This window comes from Hippopotamus amphibius, chromosome 5, assembly GCF_030028045.1.
Source record: "Hippopotamus amphibius kiboko isolate mHipAmp2 chromosome 5, mHipAmp2.hap2, whole genome shotgun sequence".
Taxonomy (NCBI): Eukaryota; Metazoa; Chordata; class Mammalia; order Artiodactyla; family Hippopotamidae; genus Hippopotamus; species Hippopotamus amphibius.
This window is the reverse complement of record NC_080190.1, coordinates 121,378,430-121,399,611: the sequence shown is the minus strand read 5'-3', so window position 1 is coordinate 121,399,611 and position 21,182 is coordinate 121,378,430. Positions and strand designations below refer to the sequence as shown.

The 21,182-nt window shown below is 39.2% G+C and overlaps 1 protein-coding gene and 1 pseudogene across 1 annotated transcript in view; one reads left to right on the top strand and one right to left on the bottom strand.

The window, feature by feature from the left end:
• NKAIN3 (sodium/potassium transporting ATPase interacting 3) overlaps positions 1–21,182 on the top strand; it is a 575,178-nt gene that overhangs the window by 97,414 nt on the left and 456,582 nt on the right. The window lies entirely within an intron of this gene.
• On the bottom strand, positions 17,925–18,959 carry LOC130854581 (annexin A1-like; annotated as a pseudogene).

The following is a 21,182-nucleotide window of genomic DNA, read 5'->3' as shown; positions in this document are numbered from 1 at the left end:
AAGACTTTTAGACCGAATTCTCCATGATTCAGGGAAATCATGGTATATGATGGTTCAGTGACCATTTACTCAGTATTTTTGATGGGCACAATAACTGTACAGTAGCCATATTCCAGGAATAAATGAATTATATCACATCCCCAGTTTACCTTTCATTTTTTATGGTCAAGCTAAGAAAACTAATGATGAGTCATAATCAGGAGAACTGAGGACCTTTAGTGAAGTGAATGATTGGATGATAGCATCCAGTCCTGAAGAACCCAATCAAATATCTGCCAGATACAGATATAGTTACATGTGATGTTTTCCAATACAAACTCTAAGCTGATTCTGGAGAGTAGAGTAGTGACGGAGGATTTTAATATGAAGATTTCTACTGTAAATTCAGTTCATTAAAAGCAGAGTACTTGGTTTGTCTATGTCCTGCATAACTTAAAGTTGCATTTCTATGAAAGAAGATAGGAACTTCTGTTGAATTAATTCTATCCAGAGAAGAGGATCAGAAGGTGAGGAAGCATTTGGTGTTTAAGTCAAATCTCAAACAGAAGAATTGTTAGGTCTTAAAAGAGTTTGAAGATTTGATTTTGGATTCACTGTCATTATTTTTTTTTTAGAAATTTTTGACTACAAACATACTAGGTTGCCAGAGATAGGATAGGCAATCTTGATCCTAATTTCCAAAACTGAGGAAAAGATAAATTCAAGCAACTATAGATTAGTATACTATTAATCTCCAGCACAGGGCTATTATCAGGGAACTTAAGATGACCACTTTTAAAAGAATGCAGTAATCACTAGGATACCTCATGGGTTCACTAAAACCAAGTCATCCAACTTCAACTATTTTCTCCCTTTCATAAGGCTGCTAATCCCAGAAAGCATGCTTATCATGTTTGAAGATGACACAGTCTTTTAGGCATTGCAGATAAATGTAGTGACATTACTGAAATTGAAAAATATTTCTGTTGGCTTGCATGATGGAAAGAAACAGACAAGATTATATATATATGCGTATATATATGTATATATATGTATGTATGTGTGTATATATATGTGTATATATGTATATATGTGTATATATATATGTATATATCAACCACCTAAACACAGAATGAGAGAATATATATTTAACAACATTAATGTACAAATAGAGATTTCACTTGCTCACAGCTGCTCACAGTTAGTGTGGGAACCAATTGTGTCTCTGGCTTCTAGTAATAGGTAACACAATCTTTGATTGCTTTACAGGCATGCAGTGTTGAGATTAACAAAACCGTCCGCTGAGCAATCCTCATCTGGAGGATCTAGCTTTTAAGATAAACCCTAATAAGCTACAGTTTCTTCACCTGAGGATGCTGAAAACCATGTTGTGTGACAAACTTTGAAGTGGTTGGCGATATTAGTCTGGAAATAATTAAGCATGATGATTGTATTCAAGTACATGAAAAATAAATGTATTTACTCATTGCTCATCCAAAAAGTAGAACTGACCAAGAAATATGAGCTAAAGCCCATGTGTCCCGTTCGACAGGGACAAGAAGTGTCCGTGTTATATCTGGCTTTTAGATAAATTGCTTCTGTTTTCAGATTTTTGAATTTTAGTCTAGTGGAAGTGATGGTCTCTTCTACTTAAGTGGCTGCGTAATCCGTGAACAAGCTATTATGGAAACACACCTGAACTAGAATATGTAATTCTAGTAGTAATCACTTTATATGTAACTCTATATGGACAAAGAAAAAGTCTGAGTATTCCCCCAGCCTTATAATATTTCTCAATATTTCTCATTTTATTTCTTAAAATACAACATCATTGTATTTCTTGTCATGCTTTTTTGTGCGAATGAAGCCATGTGCACAGGATGGTGTCTCCCAGTTACCTGGAGGGTCCAGGTGTCTTCATATGGAGGTGCAGCAATGGAATTTTTAAATACTTGATCCCAATAGGAAGTGTTGGAGCAAGCTTCTCTGCTTTAGAGAAGTCTCAATTGCTGAACTTGGAGAAGGAAATGAATTCAGTGAAGTTAAAGCCTAGGTTTGGACAAAAACCTAACCAGACAGAAAAGATTATAACTGGGCATGGATGTTCAAGAAGACAGACTGCAATTTATTCAATTGGTAGAAATCAGGATATACTTAGGTGGATAAAGCTGGCTCTAAACATAAGACTTAGGTAGAGTTGGGGAAGAGATAAAACTTTAGGAAAAGTGTGATTGGAGAAGCAGAGATTGAAACCTGGTGTGGGTACAAACACTAAAGCCAAATATGTGATTGGGATAGTCTTGGGTCCCAGGAGAATCAAACACCCAAGAAAACAGAGGGATGCATCTAGGAGAGGAAGCAGGTCCGACTCAGTTACCAGGCTATGCAAGTCCCTGCATGAGTTGAGGAGACTGTCTTCTCAAAGGTAAGCTCCATCCGGAAGACAACTGTTCAATCCATCCTAGTCTCAGTGGAGTCACAGATATATCAGGATTCTCTCTGACTGGACTCATACGTACCTCCCACTTCTCCAAGGATCTGAAGATACACTCACCCTCAACGTTCTTACTCCTTCCTCAGGTTGTGTGCTGGCAAAGGGTCTGCTTTTCTTGACAAACTAATATTTACATTTAACTTTGTATGGTCCAAAATATGTCGCCTTATGGAACTCTTGTGCATGTCTGGTAGGAATGTGAAATGGTTTGGCAGCTGTGGAAAGTAATATGTTGGTTCCTTAAAAAAAATTAAACATACAATCACCATATAACAATTCCACCACTGTGTATATACCAAAAGAATTGACAGTGAGGTTTGCAAGACACATTTGCACACCTATGTTCATAGCAGCATTATTCACAGTAGCCAAGAGGTAGAAACGATCTGTATGTCTGCTGACGGAGGAGTAGATGAACAGAATGTGGCATACACACACAATGGGATATTATTACATTTTCCTTAAAGAGGAATGAAATTCTGACACATGCTGCAACAAGGATGAACCTTGCAAACATCATGCTGAATGGAATTAGCCATACGTGAAACAACAAATACTGTAGGATTCAACTTATATGAGGTACAAGGATAGTCAAAGATAGGGATAGAACATAGAATGGGGGCTTCCAGAGGTCAAGGGGAGAGAGGAGAGTGGGAAGTTATTGTTTACTGGGTGCAGAGTGTCAGTTTGGGAAGATGAAAAAGTTCTGGAGATGGGCAGTGGTGATGGTTGCAGAACAGTGTGAATGTACTTAATGCCACTAATCTGTCCACTTTAAAATGATTAAAATGGTAAATTTTAGGTCATACATATTTTGTCTTTTTAAAGACTTTTTTTTTAGAGCAGTTTTAGATTTACAACAACACTGAGAGGAAGGTATCGAGATTCCCATCTGCTCCAGCCCCCACACACTCAGCCTCACTCACTATCAGCATTACTCACCAGAATGGTATGATTTTTTTACCAAGGATAAACTTACACTAACACATCACAGTCACTCAAAGGCTGTGGTTTACTTTCGGGTTCACTCTTGGTATTGTCAATTCTATGGGTTTGGACAGATGTATAATGGTCTATATCTAGCATTACAGTATCACACAGAGCATGTATGCCCTACAATTCCTCTGTGCTCCACCAGCAACCACTGATCTTGTTATTGTCTCCATAGTTTTAACTTTTCCAGAATGTCATATAGTGAGAAACATACGTATATACCTTATCAGATTGGTTTTTCTTCACTTAATAATATGCATTTAAGATTCCTCCATATCCTTTCATGGCTTGATAGCTCATTTCTTTTTAGTGCTGAATATGTCATTATATTTTAATCATCATAAAAATATAAAAATATGTTGCCTTAGAGAGTAATAAGCTTTTCCATCACTGAAGGCGATGAGGCAGAAGCAGGATACAAAGAGATAATAGGGATAGAGACAGATTTAGAGACAAAGATAGAGATTTTTTTGAGAAATATCTTACAGCTAAAAAGAGGCTGGGGTTGGAACCCTGACTCAGTCACTTACTAGCTATGTCACTTTGGGCAAATTATGACTTCATCCTCAGGTATCTGATTTATAGAATATAAATCATAGTTCTTAAATTGAAGAGATCTTAGAACAAGCAAGTAATATGAAAAATATGAAATTGCCCAGAACATTTTTTGTGGTTCACCAAATGCCCATTACATGTTAATTTCTGTTGAAAAGTATCTTTCAGTCCTTTAGAATTTATGATTCTAAGAGGAAGTAGCATCACCAAAAAGTAATTTATTTTATAATAAATTTATATAAAGTGATTTATGTAAAGATATATTTATTTTGAGATACTATGCATGAGTCCTGGGCAACCACGGAAGAAGCAGGGCTGCAGAAGTCATGTTCCAGGATGGAGACAGAGAACTTCCTCCTGGGCTGGTTTAGTACAAGTTATGGATGAATCAATGGGGATGAAGCTGCTGGGTTGGTCAAAGACCAGGTATGAAGGCTGGTAACACTTACCAGGCAGGGAGATGGATTGAATCCAAAGATTCAGGAAGAGAGGGAGAGAGGACATCTTGAGAACAAAGAATTATGCTAATTGGAACAAGTCAGACTTCTAACAGAGCAGGGATTTTTAGAGAAGTCAGGTAAAGGTGGGGCCATAGGTGCTGAGATGCTCTGTTTCACACCATCATGCTGCTGAGCTTCACTTCCTGTTTCTCATCTGCCTGCCTGGGTGGTGAGCATCCACTCTTCCCTCACTGCTCTCATCAAGATCTCCTGCAAAGCTTTTCCAACAACCCCTGATAGACATGACAACTCCCCTCTGTGTCCTACACACATTTCTCCCTAGCACATGGAGTGTTTTATTTACTTACACTGATTCCAACCTATTAAACTTTGTAGGGAGAGGCAGTGTCTCTTCTGCCTCCCCAGGAGTTATGGAGTAAATGGATGAAATACCACAGATGAGCAGAAAAGGAGGCTGAAAAATGGGTGAGCCAGCCAGATGTTCCGGAGGAGTCTTTGAGGGAAAAGAATTAAGCTGAACATCAAAGCATCTTCTTAAATGGCCTTACTTCTCCCAACATTAAAGATAACTGACATTTGAACTAGATCTTTTTTTTTTAAGGTAAAAGTAATATTTTTATTGGAAAGATGTTTAACTAAATATAATGACTATCTTATACCTTTCGTTTTTGTTGACCTTCCAGTCCTTGTATACGTGAAACAGATTCAATCATAGGATTGCATACCATAATGGGTGCTCAATGCACCACTGTGTGCAATGTGATAATGATAGATTATCACAGTATGTAATACCACCCCTAAGAAGTGCTCCAAATTTTAAGTCCAGAAGACAAAGAAACCTAGAAACTTAGCAAGATATTTATAAATACAGTGTAGAGAAAAAGCAAAATATTTCAGTAGTTTCGTTAAATGCTCCCTTTCAGGTGTAACAGAGGCTACAGAGGGGGATACAGCTGGGGGTCCCTTGATCAGAAAAGGGAACTTGACCAAAAACAAAACAAACTATGTTTTCCCAAACTTCCCAGCAACCCCAAAGTGAGATTACCTGAGCAACTACACGTCAGAAGTCTTAAATCCTCAGTAGCTGACTGGTGTTGGTGCCACGCTGCTGTTTATAAATCACTAACGCAAGCATTACTTCCACTGGTCCTCCCATAGTGTTTTCATTTGTGAGAAAACCTCCGGAAAGAACTCTGTGTACACCAAAGCAAGGTAGCAAAGAAACTGGTTACCATGGATAATAAGGCCCTAATGGTTTAGATCTTGAAGAAGCAGATAGAAAACACTTGCTTTTTATTTCTTGAGACGACTTTATCTCACGCCCTCTGAACCTCTACTAAACATCTAGCCACCACAAGGACATGGCTCCTCACGTTCCCCGTGAGCCCTGCCTTTCTCCCTCCCGCCTGTAGATTCCTCAGGTCCACGAAGACACCATTCATCTTCGTAGCCCTCCCACTACTTTTCTTCCTAGGCAGCGGCTCCCATAACACAGGCACCACGTTAGTCATTGTGGAGTGAAGGAATTAATGATAAAAGTCTCAAGGATTCAGCCTTTACAAACACCCACTGCATGACAATAACTCAGTTCCAGCTTCAGGGACCCAGAGTTACCCTTCTCAGTACAGTCAGGCAGATTGATGACTTGAGGTCTGTACCAATAGGAAGAATGAGTTCATCTGCTTTCTTATTACTTGATCAGCAATCAGACCAGATCAACAGCCTCATCCCAGGATGTAGTGTAGTCTATGTCCTTCAATTTAAAGCCTATGAAGCCTCAGTGTGCAGTCCAACCCCAGGTGGGCCTGTGGCATCAGCCTAAGAATCCAAGACAAGGGTTAATTGTGCCTCAGGCGAACCTTTGCCTGCTTTACAAAAGTTAAAAAAAAAATAGTTGACCCTAAGACAAGGTTAGTTTAAGTCTAGTTTAATAGTTTCTCTGTGCATTCTTAGTAAGAAATATTAGCTCAGGGATTTTAATGCAATTAGAATTTAAATTCTACTTTCTGCAAAGAAATGAGTTTTCATTAACACTACGGATCTGAAATGGTTTCAGAAATCCCCGGGCTGCCAAAGCATGTGTTTGATGCATAGCCTGGACTCTCCTCAGTTTGCATGCTTGTGTTTCTTCATTCAGTACCCATATATTACCTGTATGTTCATTCATTCTGCTGGTGTTCAAAAAGGTTTAACGTGTGAATGGTGTATTATCTCTTTTCTAAGGACATTGAGGCTATAAGTGTCAAATATGAGTGAATATTTTTCTTATCAAATGTGGAGAATGGTGTTTTCTTGAGGCTAACATCACTGGAATTGAAACAGCCACAAACACAAACTTTAGATATAAAATAGACCAACTGGTTTAAGATGTCAGAGGTATCATGTTAATAGACATTTTCAGCTGCTGGGAGAACCTTCAAAACTAAAGCTGTATTTGAATGGCTTTTGAAAGAAGGTGAGTATGCATGAGGGGTCTGAGGAGAGAGTGATCACAGCTCAACCTGAGATGTTTAAGGGCTGAAGTTTTAACTGATTAGGTCAGGTTGTGTTTTGAAAAGTAAATGGAAAGCATGGAGGTCACTGGTTCTTTTTTGTTTGTTTGTTTTTTATTTTGTTTTGTTTTAAGGGAAGAGGAAAGGTATAAAACTCAAAGCATTAGTTTTGGAATTCTTTTGGAAAAACAACTTTAAGAATTATTAAACAATAAAAACAGAAAACAGAAGCACCATTGTTGCCAAAGCTGCTTCTATTCTTAATATTAAATCGTATGTACTCGTTGAGCTGGAAAGGGAACCAAAGATCACCTAGCCCAAGCTGTTTTTACTCTGGACAAGTAAAGGAAGGAATGTTTAGAATTTCGAGAACTGTGAAGGGTCTGAGAGTTCACTCTACTCACCAACTAGCAAGTTAACTTGTCACTGTTACATGGATACTGGTAGGAGACCCAAGACTCCCGGGTCAAAGGTGGAAGATAGGTTGTTGCACACAGTGTGTCAGCATCTGTGCATCTCAGCATCCAATCCCTGAGTCCCTGGTCCCCAGGGGGACATTGCCAAGTCCATCTGACACACATACATGCAGTGGGTCCCATTCAAGGAAAAGAGCCCTGAGCTTAGGGACTCTGAATCTTTGCAAGTGGGCAGAAAGCATGTCTGCCCGTCCCTCCAGAAGGAACTTTATCTTTATTATACTGGGGGATAAATATGCCTGCCCTTTTCTCTGGAGGGAGATACTGTCTCCATTTTCCAAGTCTATTTGCTATCCGAACATCTTTGAAAACATAGTCCAGAAAAAAAGGCAGTCAACGTCTCGTTGTCAAGATGTGCAGAAATGCAAGAGATCTATGGAGATTTGTCCCCCAATGGAAATGAGTGACATATAGAAGACCACAAGGCTGTTTTCAAGCCTAGGGCTGTTTTCACAGCACCATACTCTTTTCCCATAAACACCCCGAGTCATAGCACATACAACTGTTCATTTTCTGGAAGCCTTTGAAGCAAACTTTTGAAATCTCCATGATACAGTTTAGAGAGTCAGTACCGTGTATGTCACTCCTAATTCCACGTTGCTTTACTGCCTCTCTTGCTTCCAAGGTCAGCATTGGCTTCCCAATTTCAGCTTTGATAGGATTAATCAGGCATCTCTTGAGTCAATGGAACAGTAGTGGTAGTGAAGAGTGGACAGGATCCAAATGTCAAAGAAGCAGCTCAGCATAAAAGATGATTCTTCCATTTCTCCATAAGAGGAGCTAACATTTCTGGCCAGTCTAAATGTCCAACTCTTCGAGATGTAGATGAAAATCTATGGCTTATTTATGATCCTTAATTTATAAATTTTTTTTATTCATACCTACTTAAAACCACATATGCAGTTATATGGCATATAAGTAAAACTGCTTTTTCTCTCATTTCCTAAAGCAGTGCTATTCAGATTCTTTGCCTGCATCTTCAACATTTAGAGCCACTTTGGGGTCATCTAATGCAGTATTTTGTGACCATCATTTTTACATTCATACATTTAAAAAAATTCAATAGGTTTGTTTCTGTGTATGATATTGCCACTATATATTTTATCTCAAGCCATAAATATGTTAGGAAGGTTCTTTTTACATCTGGGTTGTAGGTATGTATGTATGTAGGTATATCATGATCTGTAAAATACAACAACACCGTATGACTTTTCAAAGCGATGTTTTAAAACTTTGACTATAGTCACTGCCAATAGCAGCAGGTGCGAGGACATAATCCTAAGCATTAATCCAAATCCAAGTTATAGCTCTTGGTTCTCCTTTCTGTCAATTTATTCAGCTGAGCTCCAGAAGCATCTCAACCAGAATTGGTGGAGAACATTTCAGGCTAAGGCCGTTTCTTCAAAACACAGTCAGTGATACAGAGCGCTGAACCATCAGAGACTGAATATGGAAACATTTTCTCTTTACTGAGAGGTGATTTAGGTGGTGGAGGGGAATCCTCACCTTGTTAGACATGTGGTTCTAGCTGGGTTTTGTAGAGTAATTTGAAATTCGGATCCCATTTTTCTCATCATTAAAATACAAAAAAACTGTGTATACTGCTTGTGTCTTAGAGTTGGTATGAGTGTTGGGCAAAGTAACGAGTGTGCAAGAACGTTGTAAACCATAATTTACATATGCTTGTGTATTTATTCACGCTGCTCCTTCTCTGTTATTTTCCATCTGTTAATAGTTGGCACCGTATTCACCCAGGCATCAAAACTTCAAATTCGGGAAGCATCATTGATCTACCCCCTTATCAAACTAGTTGCCAAGTCCTGCCAATTTTTTCCTCTTGGATAGATCCTAGTCTGTATGCTTCTCTCTTCCTAACTACTGTTGCCTTCATTCTGACCTTGATCATCTTGTCTTGACAGGCTCCATGACCACCTTGCAGCCTCTTTTCACACAGCCGTCAGAGCAGTCTCTTTTTAATGTGCATCAAACCATGTCACTCCTAGGATTAAAATCTCTAAATGTCTCCCTTTTGCCTGAAGTCATACTTGGAGTGCGTTTTGTGATACCAAGTTCTATAAACAAGAGTTCTCTTAAAAAACAATTCAATGGTAAAAAGAAAATTAGAAATTCTATAGAGTATATTTAAAATTCTTGTTGCTGAAAAAATACTCATTTGCATATAAAAGGCTCTTAGAAGTCCTAGTATAAAGACATCTTTTTGTTTTCCCAAATAACATTATATTCCCAAATTAATTGGTAATAAAATTCTTTTGTTTGGCAAAACATCTGTTACTGATCTAAGAAAGGCAAGCCTGAAAAGTAATGCCCAAACTCCTAAGTATGGTTCAGGAAACATCCTAAAACTCTGCATCCTCACCTCTCTCCTCTCCTGGACATTGTCCCCCAATTCTAGTTAACTGTCAGCAGAGTTTACAAGAAAAAGTGAGGGTTTGAATTCCTTAGAAACTAAGGAATAGTCTACCCTTTTAAAATGTTAGTAAGTTGTACTATTTGTTAATTCTGTTGGGTTGGCCAAAACATTTGTTTGGGTTTTTTCATAGCACCTTACAGAAAACCTGAACGAACATTCTGGCCAACCCAATACTGTATATTTAAAGTTGTTCTTAGATGATAACGTAAGACACAGCCTTTCTCTTTGACACATGTAAAGGTCATCAGGCTATTTGTTCTTTGTTGGTAGCACATGGACTAAATAAACACTAGGTTTCTAATTTTGCTTGATACTTTAGGAGGAAACACTAGAATACATGGCAGATTCGTTCTATGGGAATAACAGACGGAGACGTGTATCTAACTTATCAAGCCTAGGTGTTGTTAATGTCTCAGGCTCACATAGGGAGGAAAGGCTGGGATTGTGTCACTGACAGTTTCCCCGAGAAGTACATAAGTTTATAAGATTGAGAGTTGAAGCTAATTAATGTTCTTTGACATTTTTTTTAATACTCAAAGGACCTGAAGATCGTAGTTTGATAATTGTTCTTCATTTTCAGACTGAGATTAGACATGATTAGGAATGCTGAAGTACTGGACAGGTCAATTGCGCATTATTATTAGAGGCATTTAATGCATTTTAATGGTGGTTGATAAGGTACAAAATGCTACGTAAGCTGAAAGAAGTTTTATTCCATTATGTGTAAGGATAGATATGAATGAGCTCACATTTGCATTTTTTATGCATTAGTTCAAAAAAATTAACCATGTTCCCTTAGATATGAGTGGTAGAATATGTAATTTCCGAGACAAGCACTGCTGAAGACAGCACCTCTTCACACAGTGCATCTTGGGATCCTCAGACACAAATTGTCCTTTAACAGTGAATTAAAGAAAAGATGTCTTCAGCATTTGTGTTGCTAAAGAACCATGCTTTAAGTCATAAAGTCAATTGCTTGTGTTACTAGCTTATTCCACTTACTTTCTCAAATGTATTAATAAATGTAAAATAATAACTTATATGTTATTGTATTATTTACATCCAGCTTACAGAGGTCATTGGTTTATACAGGTAAAAAACCAAGCAAACAACAAATAACAACAACAAAAAGTGCAAGGACAATGTCTAGGGGAGTCTCCTTTTTCTTAGCTATGCTTTTAAAGTCTTTGACTAATTGCCATGTACTTTACAGAAGATTCTTACATTTAAACATTTTTTTTTTCCTTAAAGAACTAAGTGTTGGGATTGGAGAAGATCAGTAAATATCATCCTTTCCATTCTTTTATTTATCTGGTTTGGAAACATTTGAGACATAGACACAGACAGAGACCAAAAGATCACTTTTTGGTTTTTACCTGATAAAGAGCTATTAGACTGCATAGTTTGTATCTGTCAGCAAGTGAAGTGGATGTACTAACTGTTCCTGATCTCCAGGCTAGACTGGGGACCACTGTCCGAGAGAGGAGATTTAGATCTGCAGAGCAGAGACACTTCTCCAGGGTTACTGCCTCTCTTTGGTCCAGGGGAGGAGGACAGATAGAGAACAAATTCTCCAAGCTCCACCCAATCAAGAGGCCCCGTGGCTGTCATCCACTGACTGGTCTCCCCAGAACTCTACAACTTGGGAGAGTAGCAGAATGAGGCCAGAACAAGTCTTCTCTTAGAAATCAGAGGGGCAGCAAGCATCCTCCCCACTGATAAACTCTCATGGATGCTCCTGCTGTGGGTACCACATGGAGTTTATTGGGGGGGGTGGGGGGGGACAGCTCTGCACATTTGTCTCTGAAGGTGCCACTGCCCTGTGCTGTCGTAGGGGAAGTGATGGGTAAGCCACCTACGCCTTCATTCTGTTCCTTGTATAGAAGCTAAGTGGAGCTTGGTGGTCACGTTCCTGGTGAGGGGACAGAGGCTGATTTCAAATGTCTTATGACACAAACAGCAAAGGAGGAGTGGTCCTGATATCAGGCTCCTTGGTGCCCAGAAACATCTCTGTGACAGGTCTGTGCGCCGAGATGCTCCTCAGGGCTGCCCACACCCGGAAACTCACTAGAGTACAGTGCAGTCTCACTGCAAATGCACTTGTCCTGGAGTGCTTTCCAGTGACCCTGGTGGGGTTGCAGCCAGGAAAGAGGAGAGGAGGTATCTGTCCAGATTATGGAGTCTCTCTAATCACTGAGAGGCTGTGGTCCGTCGTGTGAATTGACTGAGCATCTGCGTGTGGAATCACCACGTGGACAGGCTGGTTACTGGTGGAGGTTCCCAAGCAGCTTGTGCTTATCCCCTGATGATTTAATCTCAAAGAAAATTTCTATCAGGACATAACCAAATAGGCTTGCTTAAAAGGAAACCAGCTTTTTACCACTTGGGGCTGTAAAGAGCACTTTCATGATAGCTTCTGACAGCGTAGGAAGGCAGAAATAGTTCATACACCTCGTGGTGGTTCTGAACAGCAAGGGTCTTTACTGTTCTCATAATGGATTCTAATGCAGGGAGCTGGTATGTTTAGAACAGGCCAGGCACTGCTCTAAGAGTTGAACATGAATTAACTCATTTAACATGAATTAACTCATCTTCAGCCTCAACACAACCCAATAAGTTTGTACTAACATTGTTATAATTTGTATCTTCATATTATTAAAAAAAGGAATGAGATTCATATAAGGTTAAGTAACCTGCTGAGTTTCATCAAGTTAGAAAACGCCACGATGAGGACCGTAGCAGGTCTCCAGCTTAGCCAGAGCGCGTAACCCCTCCAAGCCGCTGCTTCTCCCCAGCCTGCGTGCTTGCGGTCCCTCATAAGCTGAGTCCAGTTCTAGGAAGTCGATCTGTGACCTGTGGTTATTTAGAAAGCCGTAAAGGAAATAGAACAAGTGCCATTTATTACAAAGAATTTTTAGTGTTGGTTTGCTTTCGGCAGCGTTTTCAGTAAATGAAGTTTCTTGTGTGACTTGATCTTAAGTTTATGCATCGTTTGCTCTACTTTGCCTTCAGTGTTTGTATGTGAAGTGCTGCATGGTGTATTTCGCTGTTCACTTGTGTTCGAGTTGGTCTTTTCTCCCCTCTGCTAACATAGCAAGCATCTTGGGAGAAGAGCTTAGCGATAGTAGGAACGCATTAAATATTTGTACAATGATTGAATGAATGAAGTTAAAAAGTGATTTATTTCGTCTACAGGGGCCTATTTTCTTTCTCACGATAGTTTGAAACAGAGAATAACTGTTACTGACTCAAAAATTTTAGGGAGTCGAGACAAATGAATGATTGAAAATCCTTCCAGGCCCGTGATTTTATTATCTGTGGTACCTAATGACTCAGATTCTTAATACAAATACGTGCTTAATGATTCATTTCCTGAACATTAGTATCTGCTTATTTGTTTTTAATTGATGTAACGTGAAGTGAGCAGTGAAGCGTTGTGTTTCAAGATAAGATTTCCTTGGCCATTCCCAGCAACGGAAGTCATGAGCAGTCTTGTGAATGTTTCCTTCTAGGCTTTGTACGTGTGGTTTCCTCTGCCTCCCCTTCTCCTTGAAAACTCCTGTTCTTCCTTTAGGTCTTAACTTCCATGTCTCTTCCTCCAGGAGGCATTCCTAGGCCCTCCAAGACTGGCCAAACGCACATTCTATACTACTTGCCCAGGCTCCTTTGGTAAGGCACTGAAACTTGTTTATCTTTTGGTCTATTTTCTCCCGCTGGACCACATAGTTCTTGATGACTTAGGTTCTTTCTGGCACCTAGTACAAGATATGCTGAAGCAGAGGATGCAAGTAAATACTGAATGAGTGAAGGAATGAATGAGCACCTAGAGCTAAGCAAGGGGCTCTGTTATAAGAAGCACTCTCGAGTAATAGGACATAATTTAGAAAACAGAATAGGAGCAGGAGGCAGGGATTAGAAGGACACATTCATAATGGTTTCTGGGTTTTCAAGAGCTGGGCATGTATCTCTCACCTCATGACAGATATTTTCCAGATCTTCTGTGTCAATTCCAGAGGCAAGGAGAATGGGACATAGCACCAGAGAAAACGAGCACACACAACGCTTGATGAGGATGCAGCAGCTGCAGGAAGAGGACTTTGTTTCAGACTCAGGGACACTTTCCCAGTTGAGTGGAGAAACCCATGAGGCATTGGAAATTGCATGAGTAGCAGGCAGGAGAAACTGCAGAACAGAAGGAAAAAGCATACAGTACCAAAAAAGTGGAAAAACACCATTAGTTACATTCAGGTAAAGGAATAGTGTGGGAGAGCAGGAAAGAAAGAGTGTGAATAATGACACGTGGAGAGGGCAGTAAGGCTCTGAAAGACGCAGTGGTAACTGAGTTCTGTTCTGAAGAAGAGCTTCCGAAGGAGAAGTGCCGTGGAGCATGTGCTTGGTGGTGCTGTTCGAATTCATCTCTTGGAACTGCCTCTGTGCACACCTAAGGTGTCCTCCAGGACTTCGGAGTCTCTTGACAGTGAATCAGCATGATGATGAGATCACTTTGTAGAAGGTGTCTTCCTCTAGCTTTTTCATCTACGGTTCCAATTTTGTCTTGCCTAGGCCCTCATCATGGGAACAGTGGATGCTACCTAACTGTCTGGGACGATGAGCATTCAGTCTGCCGCCTCAACACACTGGGCTTTGTTTGCCCTTGTCCTTGTAGCTATTCTTCTCTTTGAAGATTTGGGTGAAGCTGTAGTACTGCCCCATCAAATGAACATGTCATCAGCCATGAAACAATATATTCCAAAGTGCTACTCAAATGTTAATGATTATCATTAGGGTAGAGAAAATGTATTATTCAAAAATTACAATACAAAACTATACGTTTTGCGTGCCTTAAACAAAGAAAGGAGATATTTCTGCCTGGAGTCATTAAACAAAAATGCCAGGGATTAGAGGGAAATTGTTTTGTGTCTGGGCCACCAGCTAACTTCGGGACAAGCCAACATTTATCGTAAAGTCCATTGGAGAATCTAGTATCTCAGTGACTAATTCTATTTGAAAGAAAGATGTAGTTTTTTTTTTTTTTTAAAGCAGAGGAAATGAATTGCTAGTCTGAAATTAGAAAGGTGTTTAGTTCTTACAGATTAGGAAAAAGAAACTTACGTAGAAAGATGCAGTATGCAGTGTACCATAATAATGTGGAACAGTTACTCAGAGGATATTTCTCATCTGATTTTCCTTCTCTAGAGGTTTATGTGAGTTTAACATTTTGTAATGTGTCTTTTTCTTTAAAACCCATTGGAGTATGAGGAAAAGTGAATGTTTATTGGGCATGTTAATGAGTGAATGGATAGTTTTCTGTATGTGCTCTGTTGTAGTTCCATTAAATGAAAGCACTAAAGCAAATTAGGGCATTGCTTAATGTGTATATTAATAGATTCAGGCCTGTTAACATACAAAAAGTCAATTAGCAAATCAAGACTTAGAGCAGTGCCTTAAAGGTAATTATAAAACTTCTGTAAAAGTTTTCTTGTTTTTTCCACAAATCATTTAACTTCTATAACTTGGAAACTTTATAGGAGAGGGTTCAAGATGACAGTGTAGGAAGATCTTGAACTCACCTCCCGCCATGGACAAAACAAATCTGCAACTACATATGGAATAAATCCCTCACAAAGGGATTTGAAAACTGATGAGTAGAGCCTCCACAACAACTGGAAAAGGACAGCATCAAGACAGGTAGGAGAGGCAGAGAGACAGTCTTACCAAGGGGAAAACCACACCCCAGCCATGGCAACCCACAAGCAGGAGGGATCACAAAGACACAGATCTTTTCCCTGAAGAGTGAAGGATTCTAGCTCCATCAGGTGCTAGAAATACTGCACAGGAGAGATGAGCCCCCTAAACACCTGGCCTTGAAAACCAACCAGGAGTATGTCCAAGAAAACCATTGGACTGCAGTGGGGGAAAAACTGCCTCTTAAACGGCCCACACCCAGACTGACTTGACCCTCGAACCAGTGCAAAAGCACCAGATGGAAAAGCACATGGACAATAGTGAAGGGGATCCATGTATACTAATCTTGAAGCATCTCCTGGAGAGGAGGGAACCGGTTGGGATGTTCCCCAGGGACAGAGACACGGGCGGAGCCAATTTTGTGATCTCAGGGGTGTGTCTTGCTCACACTGATGCTGGCAGGTGGCATTTTCAAATTCTCCTTTTAACCTGTCAGTGCTGGTGGGTGCAACCCACCGAGAGCCCTGTCTGCCCCGGCCCTGGCTGAGCCTTACAGCCAGCCGAGCAATAGCCCCACCCACCAACACATGCAGCAGTCCAGGCAGGCCCCTCAGCCAGTCCAGGGGCCAGCGCTGCCCACCAGTGTGTTGCAGCAGCCACACCACATCAGGACACACGCACACATGCAGCCCACCTAAGGGACATCCCTTGGGCACCTGGCTTTGGCAGCCAGGTGGGATTGTGCCTCTGAACCTTGCAGGCATGTCCTAAATAAGGCCACTCTTCAACACGGGGAGAGGTAGCTGATTACCTAATACACAGAAACAAACATAGAGAATTTGGCGAAATGAGGAGGCAGAGGAATATGTTCCAAATGAACGAACAAGACAGAACCTCAGGAAAAGAACTAAATGAAACAGAGCTGGGCAGTCTGCCAGATGAAGAGTTTAACGTAATGGTCACAGACATACTCGCTGAACTCAGAAGAAGGATGAATGAATACAGGGAGAACGTCAACAAAGAAGGCAGAAAATAAAGTACCAATAGAACCCATAACCGAACAGAACTGAACTACAGGGGTTCGTCAGCAGACAGGATAAGGCAGAAGGATGAGTCATCTAGCTGGAAGACAAAACAACAGAACTCACATAGAGCAGCAAAGTGAAAAAAGAATTTAAAAAGGTAAAGATACTGTAAGGGACTGTCGGGACAACATCAAGTGGAAAATCTTCGCATTATAGGGGTCTCAGAAACAGAAGAGAGAGAAAGGGTCACAAAAATTATTTGAAGAAATAGTGGCTGAAAACTTTCCTAATCTAGGGAAGGAAACAGACTTCCAGGTCCCGGAAGCCCAGAGATCTAAAAATAAAATGAACCCAAAGAGAACTACAGCAAGACACATTATAATTAAAATGTTAAAAGTTAAAGAGGGGGATGAATTGGGAGATTGCCATCTATACATTACTAATGAGAAAAAAATATATCAAATTGTACACTTCAAATATATGCAGTTTATTGTATGTCAACTATATCCCAATAAAAGTTCTTAAGAAAAAAAAGTTGAAGAGGGATTTCCCTGGTGGTCCAGTGGTTGAGACTCTGTGCTTCCACTGCAGGGGGTGCAGGCTTGATCCCTGGTCGGGGAACTAAGATCCTCCATGCTGTGTGGCACAGCCAAAAAATAAAAAATTTAAATTTATTAACAAAATTTTAAAAAGGAACAATTTTAAAAAAAGGTTAAAGAGAAAATCCTAGAAACAGAAAAAGGAAAAGAAAAGCTTGTTACATATAAGGGAAACCCCAAAAGGCTATCAGCAGATTTTTCAGCGGAAAGTTTGCATGCCAGAATGGACTGGCATGAAATATTCAGAGTGCTGAAAGGAAAAACAAAAACAAAAAATACCTTTCAACCAAGAATTCTCCACTCAGCAGGGTTATCCTTCGGAATTAAAGGTGAGATCAAGAATTTCCTCCGTAAGTAAAAGCTAGAGTTCATCACCACTAAAACAGCCCTCCAAGAAATCTTAAAAGGATGTCTTTCTTTTCTTTTTTCTTTTTTTTGGCCCTGTAAAATCATTTTATTTTCTGCGACATAAACATGTTTCTCAGGCAGTGTTACTAGAACAACCTCTTTGTGGGATTTTATAGTTTGGGGTAAATATATATTTTTTAAACTTATCTCTATTATATAAAGTTGTAATACAAAAAAAAAAGATTTGTAAGCTATATTTTCCAGGAAGGAGTTATTAGACTATATTTCTGTTGAAGAAACTTTCCTATTCAAATATATGATATGAAATGAAAAGATATGATTAAAAACTCTTGTGATCAAAAAGCTTGAGATCATCAATGGAATGTTTAGTCTCCTCTCCAGAGAGCCACCAGGATTTTTTCATAATCTCCCTTAGTTTCACCCAGGATGGCTTGGCACAGAGAAATGCCGCACAACTTCGTATAGCATGCGTTGATGTCATTCATGTCAATTTCAGAAACAAGAAACCATAATCCTGATCAGTATCTTATGACGAGTTCCAATACCCTCCATGGCCTGATGAAGCTTCTCAGCAAAGAACACTGGTTTGCTTGTAGCACATTTCACAGTAACTGTGAGGCGTTTCTTGATGTCACCTTTCAACTCCAGGTTCAGAACTTTGTTCATGTCATGCTTAATGTACTTGGAATACTTCTGAAACACTCTGCAAAGATGGGGGTACCTTCTGGTGGTCAGAATGGTAGTGAACACATTCATATCTGTCCCTTTTCTTCTTTCTCCTGCTTCATATAAGGCCCTGGCATCCATATCAGCGAAGTCATCATTTATGGCAAGCTCCTCGGATCGGTCACCCTTAGCAAGAGAAAGCAAAGCCTTCTCATAATCTCCAGATGTGTCTGCGGCGATGTCTTTAGCCAGATCTCTCTTCAGCTCCTCTCTATAGACTCTGTTAATTTCTCTGATTTCTCTGTTAGTTCTTGATGCCAAAATTTCATTCAGAGTGTCTTCATCAGTTCCAAGGCCCTTCGTGGCAGCATGGAGCTCATTAGGGTGAAACTGGGCTGGAGTTTTCAGTAGAGCCAAAGGAACTTCCTCAAGGTGACCTGTGAGGGCTTTCTTCAGAGCTTCATTGGGGCCTTTCCTTTTTCCTGGAGATAGGCTGCTTTGATCTGCTGATGTTGTGCATTGTTTCTCTTAGTTAGAATTTCAGTGGTGATTGCTTCATCCACACCTTTAACTGTGATTGCTGTATGCAAGGCCTCAACATCTGAGGATGGATTGAAGGTAGGATAGGGGCTCACTGCTGACCCAGGACCACCTTTGGATGCTTTCACAGTTTCAGTGTATTCCTGCTCTTCCTTGTCAATAAACCAGGACTGCTTGAGGAATTCAAATACCATTGACTTTTTTGAAGGATCTTTTTGTTCACCTCCATCCAAAGACCTAAAGAGAGATTCTTCTCAGAACGGTTCATGCTGGAAGTGAAACCAGGGACTTCTTTAAGCTGAAAAGAAATGGCCAAATTTATAGTAAGAAAATATATGAAAGCAAAAATCTCACTAGAAAAGGTAAATATATAATAAAGGTAGTGGATCGATCACTTATAAAGCAAGCATGAAGGTTGAAAGAGAAAGGTAGTAAAATTAACTAAAATTACTATAATTAGGGATGCATGAAATAAAAAGATATAAAATGTGCCATGGAAAGTATACTTTGGGAGTGGGGGTAAAAAAATAACAGTTTGGTATATGTTCAGATTTAAGTTGCTACCAACTTAAAACAGGCTACTATTTACATAGGATGTTACATGTGAACCTCACAGTAACCACAAGGAAATAACTTATAGTAAATACACAAAAGAAAATGAGAAATGAATCTAAATATAACACTAAAGAAAACCACCAAAATACAAGGGAAGAGAGAAAAAGAAGAAAGGAACAGGGAGGAACTACAAAAACAGCCAAAAGTTTAGTTAGGTCCCATTTGTTTATTTTCACTTTTCTTTCCTTTACTTTAGGAGATGGATTTTAAAAACTATTGCTGTGATTTATACCAAAGAGTGTTCTGCCTGTGTTCTCCTCTAGGAATCTAGAGTTTGAATTTTAGTTATCTTTAAGGGTAGCAGCCTTCATGTTAGACTCCGTCATTTTCATACAATGGTTTCTCTCCTCTGTGGAGTTTCAAAATTATTACAGGAAATTTTACTCTTCTATTCTTCCCATCCTAGTTAGTTTTATTACCTATGGGATATGTCAATTCCATAGTTCACTTAAGTTTTTCTTGCTTCAATTAATTAAAATATCCATGTGTTCAAAACCTTTATCTGCAGAGTCATTGTCCAAGCTGGCCTTCAAGACCAATCAGTAGAGCTTAAAGGTGATTTGTTGTTAAAAGATCAGATCTAACAGAGAACTCGGATGTAACTCTCTAAAGATATCAGAGGGTGAACAATCAAAATAGATGGCATCTAAGAACCAGTCAGTCTAGATACCTTGTTTTTCAAATCATTTTCTGTCCTTTTATAATTGAAGAGTTGTTTAAATTAAAAAGATTTGATCTTATTATAGTGCGTTAAATGTTTTGATATTTTTTCAAGCACACAAAAAATAGAGAAAAAAATGAAACACCTGTGTATTTCTTGCTAAACCCATTCTCTCCCATCCTCCACATGGCAGCATTTGGTGTTTATTTTTCCCAGTAATCTTTTTATACTTTATAGTTATAGACCCATAAACAATATGGTATGGTTTTGCATATTTAAGCTGTATTTAAATATTAGTACATAAAATTTAAATATGTGCTATATAACACTACTATTGCTTTTTCTGCTGAACCTAATGTTTTTGAGATTTATACATATTGACACGTGAAGCTCTAGTTTGCTTATTTTAATTTCTATGCAGTATTCTATATAGAAGAATGGACATCTATGTTGTTTCCAGTTTTTGTTCTTACAAACTCTGTTGAAGAAAACCATTTTATATATATTTCCTCGTACACATGCTGCAAGAATTTCTCTAAGTTTATAGGAATGAAATGGGCAAATCACATAAGCACAAAACTTCAAGTTGACCAAGTTCTAGTGTTGCAATTTGCACTGCTCCCTGCAGGACCCCAGAGTGCTTATTGTTATAGCATCACTCAGTACTTTCGGACGATAAATTTGTATTTCTCTTTTGAGTATGAAGTGCTATCTCATTGATTTAATTTGCATTTATCTGAGTAGTGTGAACTTGAGCTCACACATATTTGCTTTACAGATGTAAAAACATATTCAGTAAAAGTGTACTCAGTAAAAAAGAGGATAAAGAAAACTTGGGAAGAAAAGTATTGCCTGTAGCTCTGTTATTTATGGAAGACTACAATTAGCATTTTACAATCTAGTGCGTTTCCTTGCTATCCTGTTTTTCTTTGAATATCATTACTCATGGTTATGACTATACATCATATATTGATTTTAAACAGAATTAATTCAGGAACATTCACATGTTCTCGATTGAGGATACAAAAAATATTTGTTACTGGGCGAATTATTAGTCTTCAGTGTAAAAAAATTGACGTACGCCATTCAACAGATTTGTAAAACACATATACATTCTTTAAGTGCTGTGAGAATGTCGACG